General features: G+C 35.3%; 1 protein-coding gene across 1 annotated transcript in view; it reads right to left on the reverse strand.

The window, feature by feature from the left end:
- LOC110384298 (limbic system-associated membrane protein) overlaps positions 1 to 26931 on the reverse strand; it is a 135526-nt gene that overhangs the window by 62051 nt on the left and 46544 nt on the right. The gene's annotated exons all lie outside the window — the stretch shown is intronic.

Here is a 26931-nt window from a genome sequence, read left to right on the forward strand (position 1 = left end):
TTTTAAGTTTCCAGGGGTTATTTTTTTTCGTGGCGGTACTGATGGAAGGCACATGGGCCATAATCATGTCGTGATCTGTGATAGAGCTTTTACAGATGATGCCTTTCGGTTTTGTGCTACATTTGATGTATATGTGGTCGATACATGATTTTTCTCTCGTCGGTTTGGTAATAGCCGGAAGCAGTGAGTGTGATGCCATAAGGCACGTGTAATCGTGATGTTTGTTGTTTGTGGTGTTACATATATCAATGTTTGTATCTCCTGTGATAATAACTGTTGAGTATATGTTAATCGTCTTGAGGAGTTCGTCCAGTGAGGCAAGGAAACTGGTTAAGTTAGAGAAGGAAGGTGAGCGGTAGAGTCCTAGAATAGCAACTTTGTTGTTTAAAACTAAGAGCAGGCTGTCAGTGTCTTGTAAGTTTGTTTCAACCGGAGATGCGTTGTGCTTGTTTTTTATATATATGACTATTCCTCCATTCTTATTTTGTTGTGTGTTTGTTCGAAAAACGTTATACCCAGGAATATTGTCAAGTATCGTGCCTTCATGTAGCCAACACTCGGTCAAAACAATAGCGTCAAAGTTTACGTCGAGCCTTGTGAGTGCTACAGTAAAATCGTCAAAGTTACGCTGGTAGCTTCTAATGTTCAAAGACAGTATTATTAGGCCATCTACACGATTAATATTCTTACAATATTCCTTACATTCGTCCAGTTGGTTAAAGTCTTGACATTCCAATGTTGTTATTTCGTCAATATTTTGTATAACGTCAATTAACGCCATCTATGTACAAATGAGTGATATTAGTTGGTTTGACGTAAAAAACTGTGAAAGTTGTTGTCATGACTAGACTGAATGCGAATGTATAATAATATTGGAAGGAAACAATAATTTTGGCATAGATTGGATAGATTTTGAATAGAAGAATGTATTGTGCTCGTGTGTATGAGTGTGTTAGAGTGTTTGAATTTATGTAGGGTGTGACTTTATTATTTTTGTTATTTTGTATGTAATTGTTGGATAATTGTGGTGGTCTATTATTTGTATGAGTTGTTTGAGTAACATGTGGAGTGTATGTATGGAAATGATATGTGTTTATCTGTTTTGTTTTTGTTGTCAGTGTATGTGTATGTGTGCGTTTGTGGGTGTATTTTGAGTAACAAAATATTTTTATTATACAAAGAAGGTAAGAATAATTATAAATGCGATATTCTAAAGTTAAATCACAAAATGTTATTTTTGGAAAAAGCAAGATTAAAATTAAATGAATTATTTTGTCTCTTAGTGAAACATAACTAGGTACTGAAGTATAAATTGAGAGGAACGAGTAACTAAAGAAAAAGAATATAAAATAAAATCTGTACTGCTTAATACCATGGTGCGGCGCCTTATTGTAGGCTTGCTGGCGCGGGGGAGCGCTCGGCCGGAGCGGTCGGTGCGCGTCCCATGTGACGTTCCAGATCTTCCATGTTCTGTATGTGTATAGCGGGGTTGCCCTCTTGCTTGCGTATAAGTATTGCGCCGTTTCTGATCCAGCAGTATTTGTATCCGTGTAGCTTTGCAGCGTTTCTAGCCGCACGAAATAACTGCCTATTACTGGACGTAAGTCTCTCGTTCACAAAGATGTTTCTCGTAGGTCCAGCTATATCGATATCGGTAGAGGTCAATGACCTTCTCATTTTTGCCGCTTTTAAAAATTCGTCGCGTTTGTATCGTCGAACGAAACGCACTGCGAGATTGCGAGGCGGGGTGTCAGATGAGTCGGTCTTCTGGCGGCGGGGTCCCACACGAGAATGAAATGTCTGAACCGTTGAAGATGGCATACGGCCTGATGTTAAATGGGACCATTAAGATCATTATTGGCTAAATATTTATCCAGGTTTTGAACTAGTATGCAGAATCTGTGTGGCTCCTTTAGAAAAAGCTAAGCTAAAGCTAAGATTTGAAGATCAAAATCCTTAATCTACGTATACAAAAATCTCTAACTTGTATATGATATACGTATCATTTCTTCGTTGACAACGTCCAGTCCCAAATTCAAAATTTGCCAAAAGCCAGTTATAACCGGTTATAACCAGCTCAATATCAAGTCTCAGGGGCCTGATAACGATTTGAGTTGGAGCCAAACCGATGTCGAGGAGGCCAATTGTTAAGTGAATATGGTTAAAAAATGAGAAATCGAAGTGTGAACTCCAATAATGTTACGCCTGTTTTTGGAGTAACACCTACTGTTAAATGGAGAGGAAAAGAAACTGGTATTGGTGCCAATTTTCTTGGCTTGAGTAGGTAAAATGTTGTATTTTTTTTTGCAGTGATTTTAGTATGGGTCTTTAAGGAAAATCTTTGAAACAAAATTGGGCCGCTTTAGGACCTACTTGCAATGCAATAGCATTACTGAGTACCTGTATGTTTGAGCAACTTACTTATACCTCTTTCCAAATGCGAATCGTCCCCTCTTATCTCTTTTTGAGATATTACAGAAAAACTCCACCATGATAGAGGTCATAGTTACCCACCCAGTAACAAGGAACTTCTGACTAGCTTCAATGTAATGTAGGTACCGTATTGTCTGTTAGAAACAAAAGGTATGAAATTCATAAATACATATTTGATATGAATGAAAAAGGTGTCTTCCTTCAATTCCAAAAATATCTAAGCCAATATTTAACCGTTGTATAGAAAACGCCTATCCATTCCTCAATTAGTGTTGTTTTAAACTGTTCATTGTTAAAGAAACAAGGAAATCGTGTGCTGAGTCCAAACAAAGTAATTAAATTAAAATATAAAGCGTGTTTCTTTAAGCTGGAGTAAGGAGGTCAAATGAGGATAAAGAAAGTGTCACGTTTTATTTTTTGTAGCAACACTTCTGAGCAGGATTTGTGTACCAGATTTATTCATTATGGCAACATTTTTATGAAAACTTTCTGGCTTTTTGTTTAGTTTTGAAGCTAGTTATGCCTTTATAATGCCACTGCGTCCTATGTGCAGTTGACATATGTCAGTTTGTAAGGGATGATAGAATTGTTTTTATTGACTACAACAACTGTTAACTGCACAAAAGAACTGTCACACCATACACTGCACTATTTGACAACAATCCTGTTTCTCATTCAAATAAACATAGAGAATAAATAATATAGAGTTCAACAAAAAAATTTGAACACTAACCGCCAAAAAAAATCAACCCTTTACAAGCGCTTTCAAAAAAATAATAACCCCAATCTAATTCCATTGTCCGCCAAAAAATCCCAAACATTGCTGCACAATACAGGACAACTGCCATTCTACAACCAATTTAGTGTTTGGCGAATACAAAAAGGCTGAAATACGTTTTATCCGCGCGGAAACACGACTTAGCAACAATTGACGCAATATCATGGAGAACGAAATTATTAGCGGAGATGTCATAATGCAAAATCTCATAACAAGAGTAGAGCTCCAAAATGTTTGTGTTCGAAAATGAAATCGCTCCAAAAAGAATCAATCAAGATGAATCTTTGACCGATTGGTTTTGATTTGACAAGGAACCCGAATGCCTTGCTAGTTCTAGTAAATGATCACGCCTACCGTAGGTTACTTTGACCTACAAGAAGGCGCTTGACGCACCTTCCATTTGGCATATCCACTATCTTTCCTTCCTCCATGACCACAATTGACGCAATACCCAAAATTTTCGGTACAGTAAACAAATGTAATGGCTCGACAACGGGTGACGTTGCATTTAAAAACAAAACGCAGCCTGTTTCGATAGATTAAATGTCGGATTTATTTAATTTTTTGAATTGGAATTTATTTTGTAGCTGCACAATTGATACGTTTGATTTAATGTATGTGAAAGGACAAAATGCTATGAGGGTGACTAGATACAGAAAAAGTATCATGAATTCAAAAATTGCAAGTATTTATACAAGACTCTTTTCATCATCAATATTGATTCTTCTAAAATGTGGTGATAATAGCCCCCAGTTCTGCTCAAGAAACAGCCGTGCGCTGTACACATACTACATAGGTAACCACAGACACACTATCGTAAGTCAAGAAATCATCATCATCCTCCGAGCCTTTTCCCAATCATGTTGGGGTCGGCTTCCAGTCTAACCGGATTCAGCTGAGTACCAGTGCTTTACAAGAAGCGACTGCCTATCTGACCTCCTCAACCCAGTTACCCGGGCAACCCGATACCCCTTGGCTAGACTGGTGTCAGACTTACTGGCTTCTGACTACCCGTAACGACCGCCAAGGATGTTCAATGACAGCCGGGACCTACAGTTTAACGTGCCATCCGAAACACAGTGAATGGTGTCTAAAATATACTTAGAAAGTACATACAAACTTAGAAAAGTTGCATTGGTACTCGCCTGACCTGGGATTGAACCCGTGCCCTCATACTTGAGAGGTTGGTCCTTTACCCACTAGGCCACCACCACTATCGTAAGTCAAGAAATAGTAACAGTTAAATGAAGAAAGAGCATTTCATAACGCGACTATTCCGTAGTGAAATCTTACTGTACCTTGCATTTAAAAGCCCCAAGTTCCCAATTAAAACTACCTATCGGTATGAAGTTTTACAGGCATACCAACAACAGACTAGCTAAAGGTTCTAGCAATGGCAGTAATTTGCCACCGCTGGCTATAATACCCATGGAAAACAAAATAACTAGCGGAGGTGCCATAACGGAAAATCTCTTAAAAAAGCAGCGCACCAAAATGCAAGTGAGCTGGGGACGAGGAACGTTACTGTTTTCGCCCTTTATTATGCCTTCTTTGGACCCGACCATTTTTTGAAATACCAAAAAATCGATGAAAGATGTCCCAAAGCACCTGAACGCTTCATCATTTCACTCGTAACTAATCGTTTTGGTCATGCCCACCGTACCCATTTGACCTAGAAGAAGGGGCCTGACCTACCCGCATTATGGCATCTCTCATCTTTCCTTACTCCGTGACAATACCCCATGAATAGTGAACCATTAGGTTGAGTGTCATTCATTCCCAAGAGAGAGTCATGTTGCAGGCGTAATATACCTGTGTACTGTAGCTATTATTTAGTTGTTACTTGTAGGTAATAAATGGGCTCGTTTTTTAATTGAGTACCAGGAATTGACTGGATTACCAAATACTATGTAATTTTTTTTAATGTTGTAAATGTCGAATAACTCTGTTTTTTCGTTGGACTTTTGGTACAAAATTGTTTTAAAGAAATATTAAGAAAAAATGCTAAGGTTTACCCAGTTGAGGAAATAGGCTCTAAACTTAAAGCTCACTGTAAATGTAATGTAAAAGTGTTAAATTTTTAGGTATCTAACACGGTATATTTAAAAGCTATGTTTGCTTAATGTTAGTCTCCTCAAATATGTTTTCTTTGTGTAAAATTACAGTGAGGAAAAGTCAATATTTAAGGCAATATTTATTGCATTTCGATGCATCGATACGATTTTGACAGTATTTGAAACATGAAGTGCAAATCAAAATGTATAACGTTATCACTATGGAAATGTGTTATTTCGTTGGTATTCATGTGAACCTCGATATCTTTGGCTCACAGGTGTAGGGAACGAAATAGAGTTTGACCACGGAATAGGACATAACACTGTTGGACATAGAAATGAAAATGGAGAAATGAAATACATTTTAAGTGTTAAATCATTGAATAAAAAGCTTTCAAATATCCAATTATCGGTACTTCAATATGGACAAATAAATCATTGAAATCAAATGTTTGGAATTTTAAGAAGGTGGCGGGCAGGCAGTAGATGAGCTGCCCAATACTGGGATGGTCGGCGCTAATCCGGGGAGACCTAGGTTCAGCAGTGGATGGCAACAGGCTGATGATGATGACGCAGTTCCAGATAAAGGTATCTTCAATCTTAGGTCACTTTAACCAAAATACAATGATAAGGAATTGATTGGCAGTGTTACTGTTTACTAGCACCAACACCAACAAAATATACAAAAAAATAACACTCAAACCTTTACACGCATCATTAAAACGAATCAAAGGCCCAAAAAGTCCCATTAAACATACTCCGTTTGAACACTGACGACTGAATTCATATCGCTTAAATATCTTGATGTTTGTTCGAGATATCGCTCAGTAAATGGATATCGCGACGACATCTGTGGGCGACAAATTACCTATTCTATCTGTCATCTCGCGAGAACGGTGCTCGTGGATTGTTTGGGGTTCCGTTTTGAGGCTGATAAAGCTGTTGGTTTTGGGTTTTTGGTTTTATAGTTTAAGCCAGTAAAGCTTTTTCTTTTAATCCTTTACGTTAGTTTAGGGGGACTAACAGAAAAATCCTTACTGTCAAATTGTACAAATTGTCTAGTGTCTATGACTTCATTACTGTGCCACTATGTCATAAATCTGAACAGTTTAATGTCTACGTGTTTGTTTGCACGCGTCAGTCTCAGTAACTCCTGGATTGATTTTAAAAATTACTCGAGGGCCATGACTTTACTTGATAAATAAATAACTTATAAGCCCATTTATCAAGTAAAGCTATGGGCTACTTTTTAACAGAGAGGACATGTTAGCAGTTTCCACGGGGTGCGAGTGAAACTGCTCCCAGAAGCTAGTCTTCAAATTCAAACATGCGGAACCTCACCCCCACCCCTACCATCAATTCTCTCACACCTTATGTTTTCGCGGAATATTTTCGAGATTCAGTGATTGATGTTCGGTTGACGCGTCTTCGACTAATGCTAGCACAAGATTGATACGTCCCATCGGTATTAGGTACGTGTTTTCATTTCTCTATATTATTTAAATACCGTGGTATGGGTTTCGTTTGATGAATAGGTATTTGATTGCTTTTGAATATAGATTTTCTTTTGGCTTAAATGGGAATGTCTTGTTTGGGGATTGGTTATTGGAAGGTTTGCTTTTACGTGGTATTTTTGTGGCCTATTTGAAATGTAGCTTATTTTTTTCAGTGTGTTGCTAGTTCAAAATAAGACAGTCATAATTCAGGGTAAGCTACAGTAGGGGGTGATACAATTTTTTATTGTCTATGCTGCTGTTTAATTGAGCAATTAATGATTTTGAGCATTTCAAGGAAATTCGATTTTTTATGCAAGATACATTACAGCTAAATGTAATGATCATCAATCGTCCACACTCACAATCAAAGAAAACAAGAAAATGCAGTACATTTTCTTCCAAGGGAATCTCTTCACGTATTCCAAGTAAACAGTCGCACATTTAATCGCTAACAAGCTGGTTGAGCGATTGAAGCGCTTCAAGCGCTTGTTGACATTAAAAAATAAATAACGTTTGAAAGCATCGCTTTAAGTGTACGTGTCCGCTGGATTCAGCGGCTGAATGGGATGTTCTAATTTAGAAATTGTGCCGTTTCGTTCTGGGAAAGTAGTTAGTGAATATTCTTTTAGGCCATTTCACCACTTACCTGATATAGTCGTTCTGTCTGATGAGCGTCCCATGTACCTACTCATTTGCATACTATTTCTTTCCCAATATACTCCCTTATTTACTCCTCTTATATGACCAATTTTGTATGTACTTCCTTCCCGTGCAGCCACAATAAAGAATATGCATTACAAAATAAACCGCATGTCAAACTTATCGCATTTTTTTGCTAAGTGAATATGAGTCCACTAAATACCTGAATTTATTAGTTGACAATGTATGTGATTTAAAAAAAATTGCTACACCAGATAGATGTGCCCATAACCTATAGGGTCAGGATCCGCCTTTATTCGCAAATTGGTGAAAAACAGCAAAATATGCAATTTCTACCTAAACTACTAACTTAAAAACCAAACCAATAATCATCTCCAAAAACCATTTAATTCGCCCACAAATCTTTTCTCACCACAAGACACAGCACGACTTCTCAATTATTCACAATAAAATTAGGAGTAATTGGCGAGTCCAGGGAAGCAATCTAGATAAAAGCTTTGCTTGAAGGCCCATGAACGTTTTAGGAGTACCTACGTTTACTGCCAACCCTGAAATATGATAGGTGGCCAGATGTAATCATTTTGAGTATGTCCAGGATTTACTTTACGAGGGGGCTATGTTTATGTGTGTGAGTGTGTGTATTTGTGGGTGAGTGTGTGTGTATGGGAGTGTGTGCGTTTTAAATGGTTTGCTTTTTATTTCTGTTTAGGTTGAGGATTTATTAGGTAGGGGTGTATCTTAAAAGTACAGCTGGAGGTATTTCGTTATATAGATTAATAACGTACGTAATCTTCTGAGCTCATAATACGTCTAAAGATAAATCTTAATATGAGAGGAACAATTTGCCAAAAATTGAACATCGCCGTATCTCTTTCTTGCATTCGTATTAAAGAAAAATTATGTCAACTAATTTAGTAGAAGTCGTGGTGGCCTAGTGGGCAAAGAACCAACCTCTCGAGTATGAGGGCGCGGGTTCGATTCCAGGTCAGGCAAGTACCAATGCAACTTTTCTAAGTTTGTATGTACTTTCTAAGTATATCTTAGACACCAATGACTGTGTTTTGGATGGCACGTTAAACTGTAGGTCCCGGCTGTCATTGACCAACCTTGGCAGTCGTTACGGGTAGTCAGAAGCCAGTAAGTCTGACACCAGTCTAACCAAGGGGTATCGGGTTGCCCGGGTAACTGGGTTGAGGAGGTCAGATAGGCAGTCGCTCCTTGTAAAGCACTGGTACTCAGCTGAATCCGGTTAGACTGGAAGCCGACCCCAACATAGTTGGGAGAAAGGCTCGGAGGATGATAATTTAGTAGATTGGGAGATCGACCTACAACCTCAATTGATCTCCAAGGACCTGTACTGAACTTACCGTTTCCATACATTTAAGTGGATATTTAATGTACGTCCTTAAATTAGATATTTTACTCGAAATTCAGATTACAAACTCTAAAATTATAGATTTCTGAGAAACAATTTGATCCTCACTCGAGACAGGGCGCAAAAGGTGACCTGATTAAACTAATTTTGACTAAATATAGTACCTGCGCACGTTTTTAAAGTCACCTTGTTCTTGTCATTTAATTGCGATTGGTAATAATTGGTCATATCTACTATTAAACTATTTTTGCTGTATTTTATTTTTTCAGTTAACGAAATGCGGACTTATACTAACCTGCCCCGGAATAGGTATAAGACGATCTCGAAATATCATGTCTTAAATGAAAAGAATTAATAAGGAAGTATTTTCCGTTCCGTACCCAAAATGAAATTTTCACAAATTAAGTTTTTTTATTACCACTTTAACAACGAATACTGAAAACTAGAATCAAACAAATATTTTAGGGGGCTCCTATACAACTTAAAACAATTGAAAAACAAAATACACTTTTTATCGAACTTATTACAAATGCTTGTTAATTTATAAAATGCTACTCATTCAAAGCTTAATCGGTATTAAGCACTGTAATACCAATTTGGACGATAAAATGACAAATTAAAGTCCCAATGCAGACTGGCAGACTTAATTAGTTGCGAGTTTATAGTCTAGCAAAAGTAATTATCGGGATCATCAAAATCATGTAAAATGAAAATACTGTTAAAGTTATTGAAGCCTTTGTAAAGTTACTAATTTTTTGTTTTGATACCTTTGAACACTGGCAGCAATAAAAATGTTTACATGATAAGGTTTAATTACATGTGAATCTAAAACTGCTATAGGAATATGTGAAAGTATTTTTTAATTTCATTTGAAATCACTACGTTTTAACTTTTGACTAGGTTCAAACTGCTATAAAACGGAAAAGCCTCTAGCAGACGTTTGGTGATGGTATAACCCACCACACAAAACCAAGAGGGGTGTTCAATACCTTACTAGGAGATGGATTTTTGCATCTGCAAAACTAAATATAACCCACACTGCGCCAACACGCAATCCCAGGTGGGTAACGCCTTTGTCCAACAGTGGATTTTTTTACAGATGACATTTTTCAGGCACATTGGTCTCATAAAAATGGATAGATTATAAATTTTTTCATATAATTGTGATATCAAAATACATCAAAATGGATATACATATTATCCATTTTTATATCCTGTTAACAATATATTCAACATCACAGTTAACAGTACCTGCACCTAAACAATAGCATTAGAATTAATTCGCTGGACAATTCATTTGGCCACCGCAGCGACATCGGTTTAATGAATCAACGGGCCATGTGACATTGTACCGTATTGCGTTCCCGTTTCTATGCAACTAAGTGGAATTTTAGCCTCAGTTATATCTGAGAATGTTAGCTTTATGGAGATACATATTTTTTGTAGATTGAAATCTATATTAGTTTTGACTTGTCTATACTAATATTATAAAGAGGAAAACTTTGTTTGTTTGTTTGGTTGTAATCGATCAACTCAAAAAAGACTGGACCGATTTTATATACTCTTTCACCATTGGAAAGCTATATTATCTGCGAGTAACATAGGCTATATTTTATCCCGGTGCGGGCAGCAGCTCCCACGGGACGCGGGTGAAACCGCGGGAAAATGTCTAGTAAAATATAAACAACTGGTCCTTTTTTGAATGTGTGACGTTGTACCGTATTGCGTTCCCGTTTCTATGCAACTAAGTGGAATTTTAGCTTCAGTTACATCTGAGAACGTTGGCTATATTTTACTGTTTTATAAGTACATTTATTCGTTTTCTAGATTGAAAGATTTAAGAGTTTTGAATGCAATAAGAAAACTGATCCTTGTTTATGGGAAATCATCAATCCCGCTGTTCGTACAGTGAAAGGGGAGTGTATGAAAGAAACATATCCTGCCAATCTTTTATTAACAACAGCACCAGTTGTTTTAAATACTAAAGAAAATAATGGTATTTAACGTTAAATGGAAATTCAGTGAATATTTAAAAAAAAAATGAAATTAAATATGAATATTCTGAAAGCTATTTGGGTAAACGTATTTCGTGGTTAACATAATTAACATTATTTTATCTACAGCTACCAAACCTATAATAATTCAGCTTTACTATATCCGCAAACATCTATAAACGAAGCTAAAAGAGTACATTTACCCACTCGCTATTAAGTAGATAATTATGTAAATTCGTATGTAAATTTACTGAAACATTAAGCTGGAAACGAACGAAATAATGATACTAAAATATTAATTATACGACAATTATAAATGTGACAAGTATTGTTGGTTTTGTTAGCAGTCATATTCCGTGTTACCTGACATTTGTGTATGCGTTCAGAATTCATTAAATTAGTAGCTGTTTTAAATGAAAAATTGCCTTTTTCAGGAAGGTTTTTTGACTCTAGAATTTAACGCAGTATAATTAAAATCCAGATAATAAGATACCTAATTAAGTCGTCTTTTACGTGAATACAAGTATAGGTAGGTACACATAGCAAATCAAATGAAAGTACATAAAATAATCAATATAACAGCAAAAGGAATCTCTAACTTAACAAACGAAGAGTGATAGCAGCTCTAGACTTTGTTTGTTTCTTACTAAAATTCAGATTATCATTACTATCTATACCTCTCAGTTGATCGACAGTTTGATCGGAATCTTAATCAGTATGAAGATGTATGGTAGTCCTCAAATTACAAAGGAGGCCAGGTATCGGCCATCGAAAAAGTTTGATGTCATTCACGATCACCTTTTTGCTTAGTTATGTATTACTCAACCAATGTGACCGGTTTTTTATTTAGTCGAATCTGCAAAATTCTCTAATTTTCTTCTTTACAACTTCTAATTGTAACAAACAGCCCACACAAAAACACCCATTAGGTACTTATTCTTCCACAAATGAACGAAATAAAACATACACAGGCACCATAAAACCCAATTCTAATTCAGCAAGAGAACTCACAATTTCATGGTTTACCGAACTACCATTAGTGAAAGCCATTACAATCTTGATAATGGGATTGCAACGCCATTGAATCTTACATGTTGCTTTCAAGTTATTTGCTTAATTTAACTTATTGGTATTGTGTTTGCGAGTTTTGAAGGTTAATGGTTTTGTATTACGTTTAGTTAATAGGTAATAGTTTTGGTTTCATACGTAGTAGGGGCTCATCGATCAATTTTTACACTGTAGGTATATGTAAACTGTGTGTGTACTTAAGTTACAAGAATTCTTCCTATCCTAAAAATAACTTGTATACGTTATTTCCAAAATAGTCGGAATTCTTCGTGTTTTTCCATATAAATCTGTTTGCAAACTTAAAAGTATATTTGAACCAAAAATATCGTTACATCATTTCCTCAAACTCACCGCCTACGCACAATTCAAAATCAGCTCCCAAAAAAAACACCGATTAAAAGCTGTTTCTAATTACATTTGAAGATCGAAGTTTATATTTCTCCAACGCCGAGGAAATTACAAGTAGCTCCACTCTCTAAATAAGACAATGCTTTGGAATAATCACTGGAGCTTACCCTTTCATCGGTTTTAACTAAACACCGCTTAATCCAATTCTAGCGAAATATTTGTAGGTACTGAACTTGGTAAGTTTTGGTCCAAGTTCTGAGAAACAACGGACATTATATAAGAAGTTTATATAAGAACAATAACATTATATAATGTCGTCAAAAGCGATTTCTGGAAACGAGAGTCAATTTTCGAAGTAAATCAGTACGTACTCTTAATAGGAAATGATTATAGTGCTACATTATAGCACTCTCTAGTCCCTGAATTTCTAAGTGCGATGGGATGACAATCCGACACAACTAGATACAGATGAGATACAGGGCCGTCAGCCTTTTGGCGTGTTCTACGAAGAGACGAGACGTAGTTTTGTGTAAGTTTTTGAACACTCATAATGTAATTTCTGTCTGACTCCCGCGATGAAACCCCACGAAGGTTACCTATAGTTTATCGTTTTTTGATGATTTTCCAATAAAAAAGGTATTCCTTCAGCTAACTTCTGCTACATTTCTAGTGCTATATAATACAATATACTATATATATTTCAGATCTCCAAAACTCCCACGCTTCAACCCAAATCTTGGGACCCCTCACCAACAAATTATTTACATTCTCCTAATCAAGTGGTTGCTAACATAGTGACGGTGCACTAATTGAGTTCGTACGACGACCCACAACTGTGAGAATACATTTTTAACTAGAAACCGAGGATCGTTACCTTTGTGAGAGATTGGCTGGTTAACGAAAGGTTTTCGGCTTGATTGTAGTTCGCAGATTTAGGTCGACTTGTATAATTGACTGCTTAGTTCCACGACCCAAGCTCAACGACAAGATAAATGACTTTTTTTTTTAGCGTAGTATGATATTTCACGTTCGATTTTCAAGCAATTATTGCGATAGGGATGAATTTTTTGACGCGTCTTAGATATAGTGTTTTTTTTATTGTTTTACTATGATAGTTTTTTTGTGTTGTAAATATCTATGTAAATAACTATGTTATTCTAAGAAAAACAAACGTTTCTGCTGTCAGTAAAATTGAGCTTTAGTATCATTTTGAATTTTATTAAAAACATCTTTATTTCTAGCGACATCAATTAAGGAAAAATAATTCTTACGTTGCACCTTTCTTTTAAAATTCATTTTGTGTCAATCAATTTTTGGAGGGTTGGAAGGGGAGAAGTTCATTGACCTCTTACATCTTTGTAATTTTAAACCTTCGAAACAAAATTGTGTTACTTGAGTTTCATTCAAAGCTAGACTGTGTTATCTAACTGCAATGGTAAATTATGAAAACGGGTTAAAAGCGTGTTAGACAGCCATTTAATTCTTACTTTAGTTTAAAACCCAAGCATTACACCAAAGACCAGCATATGTACAATTATTCTCTGCTATTTAAAAATCTCAAAAAGCGCAATTATACCAATAAATCCTGACGAATTATGATACCAAGATGGACGAAGACGAATTGCTAGTCAAGCAAAAATGTCTAAATCTCGTACCTATGTTTTGATCCCGGGCTGAGCAATTAATTCAAATAAGTGATGGTCTCAACCCGGCCCGGGATAATGCCTGATGACAAATAGTCTTCGAAATAGTCAAGGAAAGGGTTCTCTAAGGTCACCCCTAAGATGTAGCATTTAAATTTCAGGCCAAGGCTCTCTCAGTATTAAACTCCGGATTTTGTTTGGGCCTTTAGAGTATTTTGTTAGAAAGGTATTTTTCCGTTTTTATTTGGAAAATGTGTGAGGGGAATTATAATGTAGCCTAAAGGTCTGGCCTGTAATGTTTTATGTAAAGAAGTTTGTTTTTTATTTATGAAAAGGCTTATTCGTGTTTTTGGTTTATTGAATTGAGTGGTCTACTAGACTGTGTGGTGTTACAAGAATGGATAAAGTGAGGAATGATTACATTAGAGGAAGTCTGAAAGTAGCGCCAGTTTCAGAAAAGATGAGAAGTAGAAGATTGTCGTGGTATGGACATGTAATGAGGAGGGATGATACGCATGCAACAAAGTGTGTGCTAAGTATGAATGTAGATGGATGGAGAGGAAGAGGAAGACCTAAGAAAAGATGGATGGATTGCCTGAAAGATGATATGAATAGGAAGGGAGTGAGTGTCAGTATGACGAGTGACAGGGGAAAATGGAGGAAAATGACATATTGCGCCGACCCCAAGTAATATAGGGAACAGGGCAGGAGAAAGAAGAAGGTCTACTAGACTGTCCAACATAACCAATCACTGTTATATGTCGTACTAAAAGGACATAAAAACGTGTCACGTAACTCAAAATTTGTTCTACGCACAGGCAGGCCATACACGGAACTCAATCACCAACAACACACACCACCAATATTTATTAACATCCAAAAACGAAACAACCAAACTATCTCTAACTTCACAGAAGTGGCAATCAACTCAAAAATCCGATCAAAAACCTAAAAAAACAAAAAGCGATCTAACCCTCTCGCTGCAGCAGCAATAAGTACAATCAATACGCAACTCTGTAACAAAACATAACCGCGGAACTGCAAAACAAAAAGGAGAACACTTAAAACCGGTGGAACTGCACAAACAGTGCCGTTCCGGAATCCGGATCGGAACTTATGCGATCACGTCCCCGGAAATGGAATTTTAAATCCACACATTGTACTTAGCGGTGAGGCGAGGCAGGGTTAGTGGCACAACGAGGCAGCCTCGATTTCGATGCGTCGCGGTTGATATAATTATGTGGTGTGGCACGTAATTACGTATCTTTTGTATGTGTTTAAATATTTATTGGGATTCAATAATAAAGTGGAACCCAAAAGGTTTTTTCACCTGTTTAATTTTAGGCATCAATGCGTCGTATTTATCATTTTAATAAATATTTTAAGCACCATATTATGGTGTTCAAACAGTTTGTTAGTTGTTTTACAAAAACAGTTTTCAAGAAAAGTAATCTTAGAAGAAAAAACGCCTTTTTGCGATTTATTTTTGTCTGTCCGTCTTCGTGGTATTCTAGACCTTACTCATACACAAAACTTACAACTTATGCCTCGCACTGTAATATGAGTCGAGGCAGGTGTGCCTCGCATGCTTCTAGCATTTCACGGTTAAAACATAGAATAACTTAAGCAGTGGCCATTAAAGGGTTGCGCAGAACGCCCAATTCACGAGTTCTTACATTTTAATTTTAAATTCTAGGGTTAGGAATGGAATTTATTGATCCTTTACTAATTTAGGGGATCTCATGTGAAAAATTCGATCTTCGAAGGCAGTGTCCTATGTAATTCGATACATGTCATGAAAGTAAATGTATAGTTTGTTAATTTTCTTCCTTCATCTGCAACGATTCTATAGAATGAAAAATGAGCGAAAGGAATATTTTCCCTTAGACATATTTTTAAACGGTTTTATAACAGTGACTAGTTCAGCAATTGACATAATAGAGTTTTGCTTTTTTATTTCATAGATAGTTTAACATACTTAATTCTCTAATCTCATCATCGTATCTACGAAAGACGTTTGAAATAACAGCCGTTTCAAGTTATTTGGTAGTAATAACTCCTTGAATTAGGAGCATTTTCTGGCTTTTTATCAACTAAAAGGAAAACATACCAAGTTTTCTACTCTTACGAGACACAAATCCATCTTCAATACCTACTTTAAAGTATAAACTATAATGACAACGCCGACCCATTCTATAGCAGACAGGTTCAATCCCCTTTATCCAGTTGTAAATAATTGAATGCGTTTTGCTTTCGATACTAGGGATGGGCTTCTAGTGATGTGCTACTTGTGGTTACTATCGATTACGCGTGACTTTAGAACTTTGTTAGCTGTGTGGGTTAAGTTTCTTTGTGTAGTTTGTGAGAATATGTGTAAGTTTGTTTAGGTAGGGGTGAGAAATGATGATTGCTGTTGATGAAAGATTATTGAGATGCTTGTTAAATTGTTTGGGCGTAAAATGACCTAAAACAGTTATTTTTATATAAATAGTTTATTAATCTAATTATTTATTAATTTATATTTTAAGCCGTTAGGTTCTGTTTCTCAATGAAGAGCTAAACAATAATATGTAGTCAATCGATTAAGTCTTCTCTGGTAAGAGAAGTAGCCAAAGTAGATTTTAGAAAATTATACTCTTGTAGATAATAATGTCATGTCAATGGCAGAAGAATCTAGGTAACGTAGGCAAGAAATTCTCATTTCTAAAAAAGTTTCAGTCACTATATAAAATATACTTAATAATACATATAAAAACAATGTCGAAACACTAGAACAACTCCATTATCTTAGTACACTCGCAACTTAACAAACCACAACAATACGATACGTAAACTTGAGTTCAGTAAAACTGACTCACAATGAAAATACCAGCCATTCATCTCGCCACCAGAAAATATTCATATGCCGAGTATTAAAGCACGCGAGAAATATTTTACATATGTATGGAATGAATGACGGAGATGTGGAAATACAAGATTTTGCTTCTACGCTGGTGCGAGGAAAGATTTCATGAATTCCGTGAACGTAGTCGAAGATTACGACTTTGTATGGCATTGGGAATGAAAAGTGGTTATTAGAATTTTTCTGTGCGTTATTTTTTTTTTTTTGTTAATTTTGAGGCGCTTATTAGTGATAGTGTAAAGAATTTTAATGTACTACAATCCAATATTAAATTGATAACCAAAATAAGTCAACAACACAGGTGCTAATGTGAATTATCTTATATTCCTATTAAATTATCTAAGCTGTAAGTCTTCCATATAAATTATTAAATTATACATCTTTAAACATTTCACTGAAACATTTAAAATACCAACCTACTCAGTCCTAAAACTTCCAGTCAATAAATCCTTAAAAAAGGACATTAGCATGTCTTACTCCGTGAACAACGAACTGTTGGAATAATTTCCTTGAGCGTCTTAATTCTTTGCCAGCCGTAATTAAAGGACAACCCGGGAGCCTGTCAAATTAATTACACCTATTCGAGATAATCACAGTGGAAACTGAAAGGGTGATTTTTTAAACATTTTTTTTTCTTTATTTTCTGTCCCCTTTTTTTTTGCAGCGCAGTGTAGTCTTTGAGTGAACGGATTTTGATGTTTTGAGTTTGTGTCGAAATGTAAAACTGTTTTTGCTGGAATTATTTTAATTTATTGTAACTTTAGGTTGTTTGAGTGAATTGTTTAACAATTGTAAAGATGAACTGTCAAACAAAAGTTTGAACAAAGGTCAAGTACAACTGGGAATCAGTTTCAATTGCAAGAAAATGTTTTGTGGTTCAACCAAACAGTTGCTTATAAATTGAGACCTGTCTCTCGTATGTTTCTACATTAATTGTAAAATAAATAAATAAACTAAGAGAATAAATAACTGGCTCCAAACAACAAAAACCGAAACAAATGCCATATAAAAAAGCAAAAAAAAACAATCTCATCACACACGAGCGATAAAATTAAAAAATTCATCACAACACCGTCATAACACACAATAGAAACATCGTGTGTTTATAACACCATTTAGTCACGACACGGGAACGTAACGACATGCGGAAATAAAACGTTTTATCCTTTTAACGTTTATGAAAACAGAACTCAGAAAGGTTCCGTAGCCATTCAAAGCTTTAAGGAAACATCGGAAAGATTTATTAAATTCAACGCGACGGGATCGTGTATTGTAAATGGCCTTTATAAAGGACGTTTCAAATATTTTTCAAGGGACGGACGAAGGGACGGATTCGTGTCCGTTTATTGTTATTTTGCTGTAATAATTGTGTTATTGGAGTGTTTTACACAAATTGTTTTTTTTTGTTTGTTATGATATTGTGATGTTGAGAAATGAAATTACGAGTGGTGGGTCTTTATTTCCAATCTTCAATAGGCGTCAACTTTTTTAGAAAAGGTTTAGAACTGACTTGAAATAATAAGGTTTTGGAGACCTTACACTAGAAAACTTGCATTGGAAATACACTTTTTCAAATAATATTTTTTTTAAATCTAAGATATTATCCATTATGAATCAAATCTATTTTGTAGGTGTATTAACACCGACCTACTTGACAATTTGTTGTACACAAAACTTACAAGAATAGACATAATAACCTTGACACCATGACACCATTGATTTAATCGTAATTGTATTAAACATATTATTATAGTGACGAAGCAAGTCTATAAGGATTTATAAATCTTTGTTTTGGTAAACCGTTTTCTATTCCATTTTATCATTGTTGAGGCAGTTAGTATATTATATTTCATTCAATATTAAATAGATTATTTGATATAGGTGATTATATATTTTTGCTTAATAAGACTTTTTTATTTTTTTAGGTTGATATGGGGCGTCGAAATCTAATCTCAACTTAATAATACCTACATAAGTTTAACAAATCATTTTCATAATTAGTCAAAAAAGGAAGGATATAGAATAAAAGGAGTATTGAATTAATATAACTAAATATGATTAAATATTAATAGTGAATACATTAAATAGGCAGTAACATAATACATAGTATCATTAAAGTCTATCTGCATTACACCACAATGCAATCATCATCCACAGTAATAAAAATTCCGCCCGGAACTTCCAAAAATGGCCGAACTTCACCCCACCAAAAAATTCATCTCATTTAACAATAACCAAAGTTGGCCATAAAATCTGTCAACCCAATTTATGGGTGCAACCACACATAATGATAGAGGTTTTGTCCATTACCAGGCGTTAAAGCCCGCGCAAACGACAAACTTTTAGTCGGCCGATAGTTCATTTGGGCTCTTAACATATAATGACTAATGTAAGTAATTATATAGATTGCACCTGGTACTTAGGTACTAATTATATCTTTGCGCTCTACGAGTAGGGCATAGTGAGACTAAATATTTGTAACCTATGAACACAGATTAAAGAGCTTTGACTTCTTATATCAGTACGAAGATGAATGGAAGTACAATACGTCACAACGATCAGGTATTTTTCCGGTATCGGACCGACCAAAAACTGCAATGGCGATGGAATGATAGAGACGTGTTGCTTGTCTTCATTAACCTAAGCTTAATACTAAGTACATGTTTATAGATAGATCGGGAGTAAGGTCGGCTACACACTACAAAACTTTAATTAAATTCACGATTTTCTAAAAAAAAATAATTACCTATACTTTCATTTAATTATTAATTAAAATTAGTCGGTCTGCTACAAATACGTGATCATTGTTATGTGTGCACTTCCATTCATCTTCATACTGATTTATGACCCCAAATCAACCATCGGCCGACTTAAAGTTTACCGTATGCCCGCGCTAATGGGAGCTTGCCAGACCATAGTTACAAAGTTCAACTGTGTTTTACTGCTAATCAAAATTCAAGTATGCTAATTTCGAAACACTATTAAGCTGAGCGATGAATGACTGCCATTTTGGGAAATTTCGCAAATTTCCCGCAATTTAATTACTGTGTCTGTTTGTAATGCTCGTGTTTACGTCGGCCTAGTTGACTGGTAATTGGCGGAAATGTCTTCATATTTGTTATTGGGGAAAGGCTTGTCAAACTTATTACTTCGTCATGAAGTGTGCTATATATGAAAGATTAAGAAAATTCGGGGTAAAATGCAGGAGGCAAGTCATGGGTATTAGCCTATATACCCGGAACTCAAATTCACTATACATCAGCATAACTATCTTTTTTAATAACGACATACTGTCAATATGAAATGTCATCCGCCGATGTTTGCGATAAACTCAAAAATTTCTGCACAGGTTTCCATGCGGGTTTCACCATGGAATGATTCATAAAAAAGGGACTGTACAAACATTTTGTGCCTACATGTGCAAGGACTTAGACGTTGCTAATATTAAATAATCTATTATTCTATATTCATAATACTCTGTAAGTACATAAATACATTTATAATTATCGGCTACTGAAGAAAAACTTACAGGTGAAGTACTGACTAAGTTCTTTGGCTCTGTCGCTTCGAATTTTAATTACTCTGAAAGCAATTTGCATACTTAATTTAAATCAATAGGTATTACTGCAGTAATAAGTTTCCATAATTTAAACATGATGAAATATAATTACAATTTACTTGAAGAGAATCTGAAAACTTGTTGTTTTACTTTACGCTAAATCTAACGTTTTAAGTATTAGTTTCAAACTCCCAAGATTTTGGAGTTGATAAACAAGAATTAATATTCTGTTTGTGTCAACAAAAGTTTTGATAGGCATTTATTTTGTTTGATATTTACGACAATATCTGTTTCTAATCCTTACTAATAATTTATTCGGAGTTTGATTGTTTGTATTTAACCGATGACTCGGAAATTTTAAAAGGACTTAACTTGGCAGCTAAGAAAGATAATAGCAAAGTTTTAATAGACTTACGTACCGAGTAAAACCGCAGAACAAAGCTGCATAGTATACCCAAATACGTATCCATTCTCCGGTGTCGCGACCCTAATTCAAAAAATCTTCTCAAACAAAGAAACTTTTGAATTAAATCGGTTAACAAAGGTACCCGGACCAAGTTCCCCGGATTGTTTCAGAACTGGGTGGCACACTGTCAGTTCATTTAGCTAAATGAGCTGCTACTACATTCACGGAAACTAACGTCCCAATTTCAACCTTAATACTGTAATACTAAGACTCATTTTGGGTCGCTGTGGTAACACAACTATTTTTGGCAGTGTTTTACTTAAATTACAGGATGTTTTCCACTTAAGTATTCGTGTGATTATGTATGTATATCGCCTGTCTGCATTAGAGTATCTTTTCCCAGGGGAAAGTCAAACTGGGTTTCCAAAAAGGTCATAGTGTAGGCTTTTTGGCAGGAACCCAGAACGGGCCGTGTAGTCTCGTAGTGTCGTGATATTGAAATGAAACGGTCGCTTCATTGTTGTCACACTAACGCCGTAGGATAGGTATATAAGCTGCCGAAATATGCCCTCTGGGTTTATTTTGGATGACGCTAGAGGCTGCCTAAAATAGAAGCAAATATTTATAATCAAAAATTCATAGCCGTTTTTTATTTTTCGTTTTTTCAATCTCTCGTTTACCTGTATTTTGCTGACTATCATAGCACGTGCACCGAAAAATAATTACATAACCTAAAAGCTTTTCATTTTAATAAATGATTATAGCATATTAAATAATCGTTACTGTACATATTATCGCTATTAATTTTTAATTTACCCTGCACCCAAAACTTTATCCCCAACATTAAACATTAAAAAACCGGCCAAGTGCGAGTCGGACTCGTGCACGAAGGGTTCCGTAAATTACAGTTAAATCAACCTATCTCAAAAACTATAAGAGATACTTTGATCAAACCAAAAATCGTTGAAAGAGTTAATTAGCATGCATCACCTCTATTTTTTTTAGAATTTTATACCCCGTAGTTATAAAAATAGAGGGGGGGGGACATACTTTTTACGACTTTGAGAGCTGATATCTCAAAAACCGTTCACTTTAAGAAAAATGTTTTTTAGAAAACTTTATATCATTTTAAAAGACCTTTCCATTGATACCCCACACGGGTATGTACATCGAAAAAAAAAATTTCATCCCTCAGTTACATGTATGGGGGGCCCCACCCCCAATTCTTTTTTTTACTATTTAGTGTCATATTTTTGTAGCGGTTCATACAACACATATTCCCATCAAATTTCATCACTGTAGTACTTATAGTTTCCGAGTAAATCGGCTGTGACAGACGGACAGACGGACAGACGGACAGACGGACATGACGAAACTATAAGGGTTCCGTTTTTGCCATTTTGGCTACGGAACCCTAAAAACAGATGCAACATAAAACTTGGAACGCTGAAAATGCAACTGCATTGTTTTCACATCATTTAATTTATATAGGTTTTTTTCATTCACAGTATCCACTTTCATTTACATAAGTTAATTGGCATATTTCGTGTCGAGTCTTTCGATGTAATGGATTTTATTATCGCGAAGCTCGATGGATGCACCCAAATGATCGGGCGATTAAACCTTTTCGTATGAAAGCTTGCGTTCCAGTTTTTTTTTATTTTTATATCTGTATATATTTTTACGCTGTATGAATGTCGTGTGGATTGCTTTTGCTTTTTAAGTTATATGACAATTTAATTTAGAGTTTTTCGTTTTGAAAATTACTAATTTTCGGTTCGTTGTGATGTTTTGGTGGTTAAGGAACCAACAGGTTTAATAGAAGTGAAGTTGATTACGTATGGGTAAAAATAAAGAGGTTGAGCCCTAATTTGGCACCACTATATGACTATTATTTTTAATGGTTAAAGAATGTAATACGAGTATGACAGAATAAGAAGGTTCCCTGTTGATGACAGCAATAAACAACAAAGATGCACCAATAAATCAATCTATTATTTGCTCCAGTGGGCCAAAAACCTCTCCAAACACTCCGTACCATCATCGTCATCACAGTTTTAGGACATCATAGAAAAGTAGCTGTACTTTCCAAAGCTACATCTATCTTCAAACAACTCCCCATAAATTCAAAAACCGATAAATATTAAAAGGAATCACAACAAAACTTTCAATATTTATTCGATTCAATTTCTGAGAAGCGTCGCACAGCATAATATCGAAAACATGAGTTGGAAACCGCTACATGCTTGTGGCAATGAGCCAAAGGTTTCTCACAGCTGGTTCACACTGCACTATATATTTATTATATCTATTATTAATAATGTACTGTATATTTTGAGACGGGTATTGCTTGTAAATATTGTGCATCTCTAGTAGTATTGCGATGTTCATTTCGATATGAAAGTTTCTCGTATTCGTAGTAGAAAAGTTATATTTGTATGTTTCTTATTTGCAAAAGCCATTAGCTATATTGGTCATTGTTTATAGTTAGATCAAATTATATGAAGTCAAATCGCTTAGAAAAAAAATATGCCGATCATTATTGAGGAATTAGCATTTATTTACCTAATAGTTGAGTTTATGATCGGACCGATACCTTCACATTTTGAAAATAATAATGGAACTTACTTCATGATCGTAACGTTTTAAAAAAACATAAATTTAATACTCGTATAGATCAACATTTACAACGAAATTCATGTAAAATTCATTGATCTGTTTGCACTATCTATTACTATAAATAATCGGATTTAAAATCAATCCAATTTTGACATCGTCAATTCAATCATTTCATTTATCAGCGACTGTTCATTAAGTATAAATTGACCGATAAAAGTATCATATAAATTAATTAAATTAATGCATCATTCATGGTATCATTCCCTTTGTATGACATCAAAAGGCTTTATTACAAATTCTGTATGCAGCCTCCCCTTTTTGCGATAAGCTTGTGTTTTAGTACATTATATTCTCACTTACAAGGCACAATTTTACAAAATAATAAATATACCAAACGAAAGTTTAACACCTATTAATAATCTGGGTTATTAGTCATCTCGACACACTAGAGTCATCACGAATGTGTCTAGTTGGTGAACCTCAAAATTTGTACATTTATCATTTCGTCAACTGGCCACGTCAACATTTTCATTCGTGTCCAGTTGGTGAAACTTAAATTACATAAGTTTTATGTTTTCGCCAACTGGACTCATTTTTTTTTGAAGAGTCGTGGTGGCCTAGTGGGTAAAGGACCAACCTCTCGAGTATGAGGGCGCGGGTTCGATCCCAGGTCAGGCAAGTACCAATGCAACTTTTCTAAGTTTGTATGTACTTTCTAAGTATATCTTAGACACCATTGACTGTGTTTCGGATGGCACGTTAAACTGTAGGTCCCGGCTGTCATTGAACATCCTTGGCGGTCGTTACGGGTAGTCAGAAACCAGTAAGTCTGACTCCAGTCTAACCAAGGGGGATCGGGTTGCCCGGGTAACTGGGTTGAGGAGGTCAGATAGGCAGTCGCTTCTTGTAAAGCACTGGTACTCAGCTGAATCCGGCTAGACTGGAAGCCGACCCCAACATGATTGGGAAAAGGCTCGGAGGAGGAGGAACTGGACTCATTTTAGCATTGCGTAGCAAAAGTACAGTCAACCACATTAATTTCGCATAAGGCACTTATGTACAATGATTTTTTTTATTATAAGCAAAAGTTTTTTATCTACTCACTTACGATAAGTTGCAACATTTTGCTGTAACGAAAATTGAAGCATTTTCAGTTCTCAAAACGCCGATTTGACCAACGGGTGACGAGTATACAGCTAGTCTAGATTTGGTTATCGTTATAGTTAAATGGTACAAATAAACCTTGAAGTATTTATTAATGTATTTCAACTCGAAATAATCTGATTTTCTTTTATAAAATTAACAAGTCGATTACTCAAGCATTTCAATATATTTTGCTTCGTCAAAACTTAAATTAAGTTCGAAATAAAATAAAAGATGGTCAGCGAAATTGTTGTAAGAAAAAACTTTGTTTTAATTTTCTTTACAGAAATAAAGCTTTGCGTATTTAATTAATTAAGAAGGGTTCCTTTCTTTAAACACAATCAAGTGTCTAATGACTGTTTTTACTTTTTTTCTACTTTTTTTCGTTTACTGTAAGACATTCCCTGACACGGCTCGACTGAATCCTAATTTAAGAGAATTATTGGATTTTCTTGTTGATTTATTTTTGTTTATTTTTACTTAGTCACAAAGGAAATTGTTTCTTCCTTCTAAAGTAAGATTGTTTTATTAGTGATGTTTATTTTGGGATGGAATTTAAATCTGGTAATTATAATTCCGAAAAGTAATTACACTGTACTTAAAGTTTTGTTTCTAAATATACGAACCTATCCAAAAATATCTAACTCAATAACCAGGTTGTCTCTCAATATTCCGTAAAATATGAAACAAGAAAATTCATATAAATATTATATGGAGGCGAGTTTCGAAACACTTCGCTCCGGGTTTTACCCGATGCAGCACTTTTTCTATAAAAAATATTATGAATAACGAAATATCCTGTTTACCGTAAGAGAAAATGTTTACGAAGAAAATGAGCTTCCAATACTTGTTGCGAAATACCGGCAAACAACTTGCTAGAAAAACTACAAAAAATATACGCTTTTGCAGATTACCCCTAATAAGAAATTCTTCGCTTTTTCACGGAAATAAGGGATGCGAAATTATGCTGTAATTTGATATTAATATTCTACAGCGTCGTTGCAAGTGTCACGGTCTTGCACAGCGTCCTCGGTTCGATTCCTACGTCGGGCCAACATTGCTTTGTAGGGTTTCACAAAGTCGTCCTATGCTTGGAAAAGTACGTAAAGTCTGCAGCTCCCTCTATGGAAGGAAGAAGAATATTTCCCTATATCACTTGACATACTTAGATATAAAACAGATTTATTTTCTATAAACCGAATCACGCAGAAATATATTCGATTCATTTATTTAGCTTCTACTAACGCCATACTCCATTTCTATTCCTAATTCCTTATCTAAACATCCGTATTTACCCTCGCATTTCACTAACAGCTCTTAACTTACCATTTAACAGCCTAAAGGACCAATTCCTCCGCCACTTAGCTACCTATTTAGAAAGAGGCCAAAAATAAAGCCTCCTAATACCAAGATAAGATTTAGGCTAAGCTTAACAGTACCCACACACCGCAAACTTTGAGTCGGCCTATAGTTTGTTGGGGCTCATAAATCAGTATGAAAATGAATGATAAACCACATTTTGTTATGTATCAGGTATTTAACCGTTATCAGACCGACTGAAAACTTTGATTGGAATCATAATTTTCTTTTGAAAAAGTCAGCAGACTAACCAGTCGGCTGACAGTTGACCCGAAGTTTAGCAAACTTCTTTTAAAAGAAAATCTGAAAATTTGGATTCCAATCAATTGGACCATTTTGGTTTTCAGTCGGGTTTATATCGACTAAATACCTAATCTTTGTAATGTGCGTACTACCAGTCATCTCCATACGGCGTTATGAGCCCAAACAAACTATCAACCGACTAAAAGAATGCCGTGTGCTCTAGATGTATCCACTTATCTATCCTAAAAGCCTACAATAAGCCTTGATATATTGATTTGCGAGTCTTGTGGCTACTTCTGTAAATAGGTTTCTTTATAAGGCTATTTATAAACGTTTGGTCACGAATGCATCGATCCGTTTAGCAAATGGAAGCTCACATGCTCACACCTGGTTTTATATAGAAATAGTTTTTTAGTGGATGCCATTTTTATACTGAGTTATATGAATTGGCGACTACGTGCTGCTTTGGTTGCGTTCATATTTTTACAGGATAACTATTAAATTTGTAATTTGTGGAAGTAACAATATTTACTAGATAAATAAATATCAATATGTGAAAACCCACATTATTCATTTCCACATTTTCCAGTCCACATTTGCAGAAAATGTGAGATTATCTTATATAATTGGTTTTAGAATGAAAACTAACATTGTATAAGCTGAAATGGCACGCCCCACTAACACATTTTAAATGCACCATGCATCGTAAATGCTTTAGTTTTAGCTGAGATGAGCTATACTGAATTCCGGAAAAAATAGAGGAGAACCAATCACCTAATTATAGCTTCACAGGTTCTTCACAGGAAAAATATTGTTTACTTAACTACACAAGCATCAAAATAACTTATTCC

This window comes from Helicoverpa armigera, chromosome 17 (assembly GCF_030705265.1).
Source record: "Helicoverpa armigera isolate CAAS_96S chromosome 17, ASM3070526v1, whole genome shotgun sequence".
NCBI classification, from domain to species: Eukaryota; Metazoa; Arthropoda; class Insecta; order Lepidoptera; family Noctuidae; genus Helicoverpa; species Helicoverpa armigera.